This window comes from Quercus suber, unplaced genomic scaffold (assembly GCF_002906115.3).
Source record: "Quercus suber isolate HL8 unplaced genomic scaffold, Cork oak 2.0 scaffold_271, whole genome shotgun sequence".
NCBI classification, from domain to species: domain Eukaryota; kingdom Viridiplantae; phylum Streptophyta; class Magnoliopsida; order Fagales; family Fagaceae; genus Quercus; species Quercus suber.
This window is the reverse complement of record NW_027069727.1, coordinates 849,741-858,464: the sequence shown is the minus strand read 5'-3', so window position 1 is coordinate 858,464 and position 8,724 is coordinate 849,741. Positions and strand designations below refer to the sequence as shown.

General features: G+C 34.1%; 1 pseudogene; it reads left to right on the top strand.

Annotated features, from left to right (window-relative positions):
- Positions 1-1,276: 1,276 nt before the first annotated feature.
- LOC111997000 (7-deoxyloganetin glucosyltransferase-like) lies at positions 1,277-6,306 on the top strand (annotated as a pseudogene).
- Positions 6,307-8,724: the final 2,418 nt, after the last annotated feature.

Here is an 8,724-nt window from a genome sequence, read left to right as displayed (position 1 = left end):
TTTTAGAGAAAGATAGGTAAGGAAAGTCAGAGAGAGATAGAAACCAATTAGTTCGATCACGTGTGAGATTAGGACAAACCATTTTATTTGTGGTTTGTATTATTTGTCGGGCATGGCAGCAAGAATTAACAATATGCCGCATTAGTGGACGTGAAATATTTTATCAATTTTTTTTAATTTTTTTTTGGTGTCGACCGACTTTCTCTTAAAAAAAAAACAATAATAATCACATTTTTATTTATTTATAAAAAAAAAAAAAAATGTGTCGCCCGATTAGGAAGACTACGATCGGTAAGTTAAGACCGATAAATAAGCGAATATATCAATTGATATATGAGAGGTCACAAATCTCAATACCATTGAAGTAATTAAACAAACAATTATTTTTTAAGAAACAAATAGAAATAAAAGCTACGTTATGTTATGCAGTTCGGCCATAAAAGGCCTGGGAAGACCATCTTTCTGTTTGTGCGTGTAGTTTCATTAGAGAGAGAAAGATGGGTTCCATTCCAGAAGCTATTAGACCTCACGTTGTTTGCATGCCAAACCCACTTCAAGGACACATAAACCCAATGCTTATAAGTTAGCCAAACTCCTTCACCATAAAGGCTTTTATGTAACTTTTGTAAACACAGAGTACAACCACAAACGCTTAGGTCAAGAGGCCCCAACTCCCTTGACGGCTCGCCGGACTTTCACTTCGAAAACATTCTCGATGGCCTACCACCATCGGACGCAGATGTTAGCCAAGACATCCCATCCCTTTCCGTTTCCATCTCAAAGAATGGCCTCCTCCCACTTTGCAACCTCATTTCCAATATCGCGGATGGTAAAAAAAAAAAAAAAAAAAAAAAAATCTATGTGAAAGTTATTGTTCATCACTTATAGTTGATTATTTAAATAAGTTGTGGTAAAAATTGTCCTTGTTTGCATGTGATAATTAAACATGTGCTCTACTAATACACGTGTCATGTTGGTTTGTTAGTTAGTAGCCGTTTGTAACATATTAGAGAAAGATAGGTAAGGAAAGTTAGTTAGAGATAGAAACCAATTAGTTCGATCACATGTGAGATTAGGACAAACCATTTTATTTGTGGTTTGTATTATTTGTCGGGCATGGCAGCAAGCATTAACAATATGCCGCATTAGTGGACGTGAAATATTTTATCAATTTTTTTTTTAATTTTTTTTTTGGTGTCGACCGACTTTCTCTTAAAAAAAAAAAAATAAATAATCACATTTTTATTTATTTATAAAAGAAAAAAAAAATGTGTCGCCCGATTAGGAAGACTACGATCGGTAAGTTAAGACCGATAAATAAGCGAATATATCAATTGATATATGAGAGGTCACAAATCTCAATACCATTGAAGTAATTAAACAAACAATTATTTTTTAAGAGACAAATAGAAATAAAAGCTACGTTATGTTATGCAGTTCGGCCATAAAAGGCCTGGGAAGACCATATTTCTGTTTGTGCGTGTAGTTTCATTAGAGAGAGAAAGATGGGTTCCATTCCAGAAGCTATTAGACCTCACGTTGTTTGCATGCCAAACCCACTTCAAGGACACATAAACCCAATGCTTAAGTTAGCCAAACTCCTTCACCATAAAGGCTTTTATGTAACTTTTGTAAACACAGAGTACAACCACAAACGCTTAGGTCCAGAGGCCCCAACTCCCTTGACGGCTCGCCGGACTTTCACTTCGAAAACATTCCCGATGGCCTACCACCATCGGACGCAGATGTTAGCCAAGACATCCCATCCCTTTCCGTTTCCATCTCAAAGAATGGCCTCCTCCCACTTTGCAACCTCATTTCCAAGCTCAATGACACTTCGTCTAGGGACAGGCTACCTGTGACCTCAATTATCTCCGATGGTTGCATGTCCTTCACTCTTGACGCTGCTGAGAAATTTGGAATTCCAAATGTGCTTTTCTGGACACCTAGCTCGTGCGGCTTCTTGGGTTATATGCATTATCGCCATCTAGTTGAACGAGGTTTAACACCCCTTAAAGGTATCATCATCATCATCATCATCATCATATATATATATATATATTGACCGTGTTATTTGCTATAAACCCTACAATACTCATCTCTTTCGTCTGCATCACTAATTTATTAACTTATCTAATTATACGTACGTACGTTAGCTTTTAATGATTTAATATTGAAGGAATTAGTGGTGGCTACAAGAAATCTTAATTAAGAAATTTTAATTAAACAAAATTTAATAAAAATATAACTTAAATATATCAATTATAACATGATAGTAATAAACACTGTAATAAACTATTTGTATTTACAAATTATTTAATTATATAAAGTTATATTATATCACTTTATGTGATATTTATAGTATACATGAATATATTCACATAAATAACATTATAACAAAATAATAATAATATTAATATTAATGCACACACTTAGTATTAGAGACACATTCCAAACTTATAATGCAAATTTATAATAAAGAAAAGAACACAATGCACCACTCTTTACTTTTATAGTCGGAGATACCAAGATAGTCAGATAGAGTTGAGAGATGAGATGAGATTTATGAGAAAGAGAGAGAAAGAATGATTTGTGATCTATGTTGTTGTTTGGTTTTGGGCTTAGCTAATCTAAGATTCCGGTGTACAAAAATATTTTTAAGAGTAAAGTAAACTAGTAAAAAAATATTTTATATATATATATCTATTTTTTTGTCTTCAAAATGAACCCCTTGAAGAACATATAGCACCACCGCTGGAAGGAATTCAACAATATATTGGATTCCATATACATATAGTACATAATAAGCTAGCTAGCCCTTAGACAGTCTATATCGTACTTGAGTCAAATCCAATTTCAACGGGTAAGGGTTCCATATAGAAGCTAAAAGGGTTTTAATTCTCTGATCTCCACTTTTTCATATTTACTTTTATGGGTTAAAATGTGTACATTTCTGTGTCAATTATAAATACATGTATGAAATAGTGAATGTGAACTAGTGTAAAAGAATTTGTTTCCTTTTCAAGCGCCCACATGAAATACACCCTTACTACTACATGATTCTCACAAAAAAGAAAAGAAAAGAAAATAAATACACCGTTTAACATCCGAATCTATAAGTATATGTTTTGCAAGAAAAGATTAAGCAAAAAACATTTTTTACTTGGGCAAGCGGGTCACGGCAGAAAACGTGATATTCGCTTGACTTTACACACACACACACATATATATTTGAGGGACTTTCAACTTATGGCATCCGCTTCTGATAATAGCTCTTTATTATCAGACCAAAATACAAATTAATTTTTAGTGTAGGCAAGGATTGAACCCCAGATCTCTTATACAGCCATCAGAGACTTTATCTATATATATATATATATAGATAGAGAGAGAGAGAGGGGAGGGGGAAGATTCAATTCATGAACATTTTTGGAAAACTGTTAACAGTGAAAGTAAAAAATGTATAATCAACCTAATCTATTTAATCTTACCCAGGCTTGAAAATCTTAGCAATAGTTAAAGTTGACCATGAGACTCACATACATAAGGATTCATATCAATTTATTAACGTATTCAACAAAAATATCAATATATTAACGTGGCTATGTAACTAGTGTTAGTATATGTACCTGTTTTGTATATGTACATGCTTGGATAAATATGTACTTATGTAAGAATGCTTAATGAATATGTTCTTTATGTTTTGTTGTGTACATATTTTAGTCATGACCAATTATTATACCTTGAAATAAGGCATATGGATAATTCTTAATTCAAGCATAATCAATATCCCTTATAGATAAACCATTGTGTGTGTAAATATATAATCTATCTTCATTAACATTTTCTTTATGTCAAATACACCCTATAGCTACTGAATTATCATATTGAATTAGCATACATTGAAAATTTGCATGCTAGTTTTAATATTTTAACATTTGAGCACTTTATTTTAGTGTGATTTTCAGATGTGAGCCATCTAACAAATGGATACTTGGAAACCAAAATAGATTGGATTCCTGGGATGAAAAATATTTGCCTTAAATATCTTCCAAGTTTCATTAGAACTATAGATCAGGATGATGTTAGTCTTAACTACCTTATATGCCAAATAGAGAGAGCTTCAAGAGCTTTAGGTATCATTTTAAACACATTTGAACAAGATGCGTTGGATGCTCTATCCTCCATGCTTCCTCGTATATATACCATTGGACCACTTGTGTTGCTTGCTAATCAGATTAAGGATGAAAATTTGAAATCAATAGATTCCAATCTATGGAAAGAACAACTAGGTTGTGTGGAATGGCTAAATTCAAAAAAACCCAACTCTGTAGTGTATGTTAATTTTGGTAGCATAACTATTATGACGCCTCAACAACTCATTGAGTTTGCTTGGGGGTTAGCAAATAGTGAAAAGTCATTCTTGTGGATTATAAGACTAGATCTTGTGGTAGGTGATTCAACTATTCTTCCTCCTGAATTTGTAATCAAAATGAAGGATAGAGCCATGTTAGCAACTTGGTGTGCTCAAGAACAAATCCTGAAGCACCCATCAATAGGAGGTTTTGTAACACATAGTGGGTGGAATTCTACACTTTAAAAGTGTGTGTGGTGAAGTGCCAATGATCTCTTGGCCTTTCTTTGCTGAGCAACACACAAATTGTCGGTACAGTTGTACTGAGTGGGGCATTGGAATGGAGATTGATAATAATGTTCCAGGAGATGTAGTAGAAAAACTTATGAGAGAGTTAATGGATGGTGAAAAGGGTAAAGAAATGAAGAAGAATGTAATAGAGTTGAAGACCAAGGCTGAGGAGGCTACAAAACCTGGCGGTTCTTCATACAAAAATATGGAGAAATTGATTGCTGAAGTTCTCCAAGTTTGAAATGTTTAATCCCCCCCCAAAAAAAAAAAAAAAAACATTCAAGTTTATAATGAATTTTCTCTCCTAGTCTCATCGGCAATATGTGACCATGTTATATATTTGTAGGAAACCTATTCCCACTTCTGTTGCAATAAACTCCAATGATGTGATTTGGCTAATTAGTATTCTATTTCGTAAGGGCACATATTGCTATTTATGCTTCATATTTGATTATTTGTTGAGATGAAATGACATACAAGCATTTGCATTATCTTATCCAGTTTTTATTTTATTTTTTAATTTCGGGTAAAACTTAGGTATATTTCCTTAAATGTTATACCTTAGGTCGCCCAATTAAATTTAACCATGTGTTTAGATTATGTTAGGGATATCAATAGAAAATCATGAAAATTGAAATGTACTTAAAGGCATGAATGAATTGCTATATTTAAGATGATATTTGTACCCACTCAAATGAGTTTGCTAAAAAGTTGTAGGCAAATCATCTATATATAGGATGCAACTACACTTGAATTCTACAAGTAGTAATCATGGAGAATCTTATGAATTTTTATTGATAGGCCAAGAATGTATTGACACCTTATGGTAAATTAATCAATTAATTAGCCAAGTTAATTAATTAGGTTAATTAACATGCAATACGCGTGGTAGTACAAACAAATCACCAATTAAGTTAAATGCAGCGGAAAAATAAATTTGACATGGTAATTTGTTTACGAATGGGGAAAACCTCCAAGGCAAAAACTCGACCAGGTGAATTTAAGGTCAGCACTCTCGAGAAACCACTATTATCCAAACAAGCGGTTACAAGTAAAGGAATCCCAATACTTTTTACCAACCTACAGTTGAACCCTTACCCCAATACACAATTGAACTTGTAATGTAGTGACAATCTCTCCTTTCAATGAACGACTATCAGTACATGACTAACCAATCGATACACGAATCCAAGTATGTGACTAACACACCAACTTGAGAAGGATGTTGGCTGCAAAATTCTTCAGTTCATCCACGCAAAGTTGTGGTGCTTTATGGGGCTTTGAGTTATGTTTAGTATCTATGCTTTGTTACTCTCATTGCATCGTGTTTATGCGTTGGACATGCATGCATCCTTATGTTATTGTGCTTTATTAGTTGCATGTTCAGATGATCATTTGCCTTGCTATATGATCATTGTAGTCATTTCCATATGGCTGTTTTGTGCTTGATCAAGTTACTCATATGTTTCATAACAAGTATACTTGATCGTATGTTTACTTGTTACATTATACTTGTTCTTTTATCACTTGATTTACCTTGAGGGTTTAATGCATTTTGTGCAAGTGTTTCAGGTTACAGGTATTCTGTACCAAGTTCATCACAAGTTTTAGATTTAGGTGTGAGTGAGTTTTGCCATTGTTCCTAAACTCACATTTATGTCTAGAGTCTGCTATAGAGTATTTTGTCACAAAATAGCCAAAGGGAGAGATTGTTAAATTATGATTTTTCTCATAACATTAGTATTGGCTTATTCCATGACAAAAAGTGTTGTAATTGCCTAAATTTGTTTCATTATATTTTTGTGGGATTTTATTGTATTGGGTATAGTATTAAGTTGGTGAAGACTTAAGCCTAATTGAAGATCAAGTGGATTTCGCAAGAAGCTCACAAGAAGTTAACCCGCGAAGTAGCCACAAAAGAAGCACATGATTGGAAGATGAAGAGTCATGCCAGGTTGTCAGTTTCATAAGTGTCTCGCGGGTAAGGCCTTCTCGCGAAGTACTCGCGAAACATTTTTCCTGGAGGATTTTTAAGTGTGAGTTTCTTACCCTTCACCCATATTATATATACCCTCATTAACCATAGAAATTGTAAGGAGGCCATTTAGAGAGAAAAACCCTAGATAGGTTTTCTACAACATACATCCATCTTTTAGAGAGAGAGCTACTCATCCTTAGTAAGAAATTATTCTAGCCTCTTCTCATTCCCTCTCCCATTGTCATACCTTGAGAGGTGGTTTGTACCCAAACAAAACCCACACATTCACTACAACAAAATGTATTTTTAGTGATGAAAATTAGTGAAGAAATATTTTTCGTCACTAAAAATACAGCTTTAGTGATGAAATATGAATTTCATCACAAATAATGAAAAAAATTATAACATTTAGTGACGAAAAATAAATTTCGTCGCTATTGTGATCTGAAAAATTGGCGCCAGTGGAGGGAAACGTTGGCGCAAGTTTAATTAATCTATAGTGATGAAATATTTTGTCGCTAAAAGTTGAAATTTTTAGTGACAAAATATTACATCACTGTAGGTATTGTTGTGGATAGTATTAGTGACGAAAATCCTTTCGTCCCTATAAGGAAGAATTAGCAACGAAAAAAATTCATCACTAAAAATAATAATAGTTTTTCACTTATATGTTTTTAGTGACAAAATCACAATTCGTCACTAAAAGTATGATTTAGCAAAGGAATATAAATTTCGTTTCTAAAAATCTTAAGAAAGCCTGGATCTTTAGTGACGAAACTGAAATTCGTCGCTAAAATATTAAAAGCCTAATTTCAATACAATACCCAGCTAACCACAAAACATTTCAACCCAAGCATTTCGGTCAAAAAAAAAAAAAAAAAAAAACCAAGCTGGACCAAAAAAACCCAAAGCAAAAAAACCCATCGTCGCCGATAAGCTCTGTTGAGCCAACCGTCGCCGATGAAGCTCAACGGCAACGATCGGCTAGCTGAGCGCTCAGCAGTGACGCGATCCGCGAGCTGAGCACTCAACGGTGCCGCGATCGGTGAGCTTAGCGTCGCGATCGGTGAGCTCAGCATCGCGATCAACGAGCTCAGATGAATCTCAACAGCAACGCTTCAGCTCACTGATCGTGACGCTCAGTTCGCCATTGGCGCCGATTCAAGTCACCGATCGTTGGCGACGCTTCAACTCGCCAGCGATGTTCAGTTAGCGATGCTTCACCTTTAGTTCGCGACGCTTCCGGCGACACTTTGCCTTCCACCCAGCCGGCGACCCTTCGCCTCCCCCAAACGTGGAAATTTTTCTTTAACCAAGGCGTTGAATATTTTTGTATATTTTCTTTCATTTTTTCTTAGCAACCAAATAGACCCTTTTTCTTTTAATGTTATTACATACAGGCTTTTATGGAGATTCAAGGTCAGTCACTTTGTTTCACATTTTGGATTATTTATTTATTTGTTTGTTTTTAGTTTTTAGTTTCAATTTCAACTTAAAGTTGGGTTCTTTTTGTGTTAAATCATATGGTATAGCATGAATTTGGTAACAAAATGTGAACTAGGTCTTTCATGATTTAGTAAATACAAGGTGTGAACTGGGTTTTTCATTATTTAGTTGTATAAGGTGTGAGCTATGTCTTTTTTTTTTATTTTATTTTGTTTATTTTTTTTGCTTAATCTTTCATTTTTTAAGTTAGAGGTTGCTGCTTAATGTCATGTTATATATGGATCCTGTGTTTTGTTTTGTGTTACTTGGGAATGCAAACCTTATGCAAACTTAATTATCAAAAAAATTATTATACTTACTTAGTATTCAACGCCTTGCAATGAGTGGTTGTTGAAAACTTTCTAAATTTTTCTTTAACCAAGTTATACTATAAATTGGAAATTGGTTGTTAGGTTTCTTATTCTAACATTCATTTTCCATTGCAGGTAGGTGATTACAATCAGTTAACAGTATTGTGCACACAAAAAATTAAAAGGTTTCTGGCAGCAATGAGAAACTTGGGGATTCCCAGCTTCAAGGAGTCAGACTTAGAGAAGGTATTTAACTAGTAAATGTATACAGACACATGTTTGCTTTGTGATATAGTGATGTACAC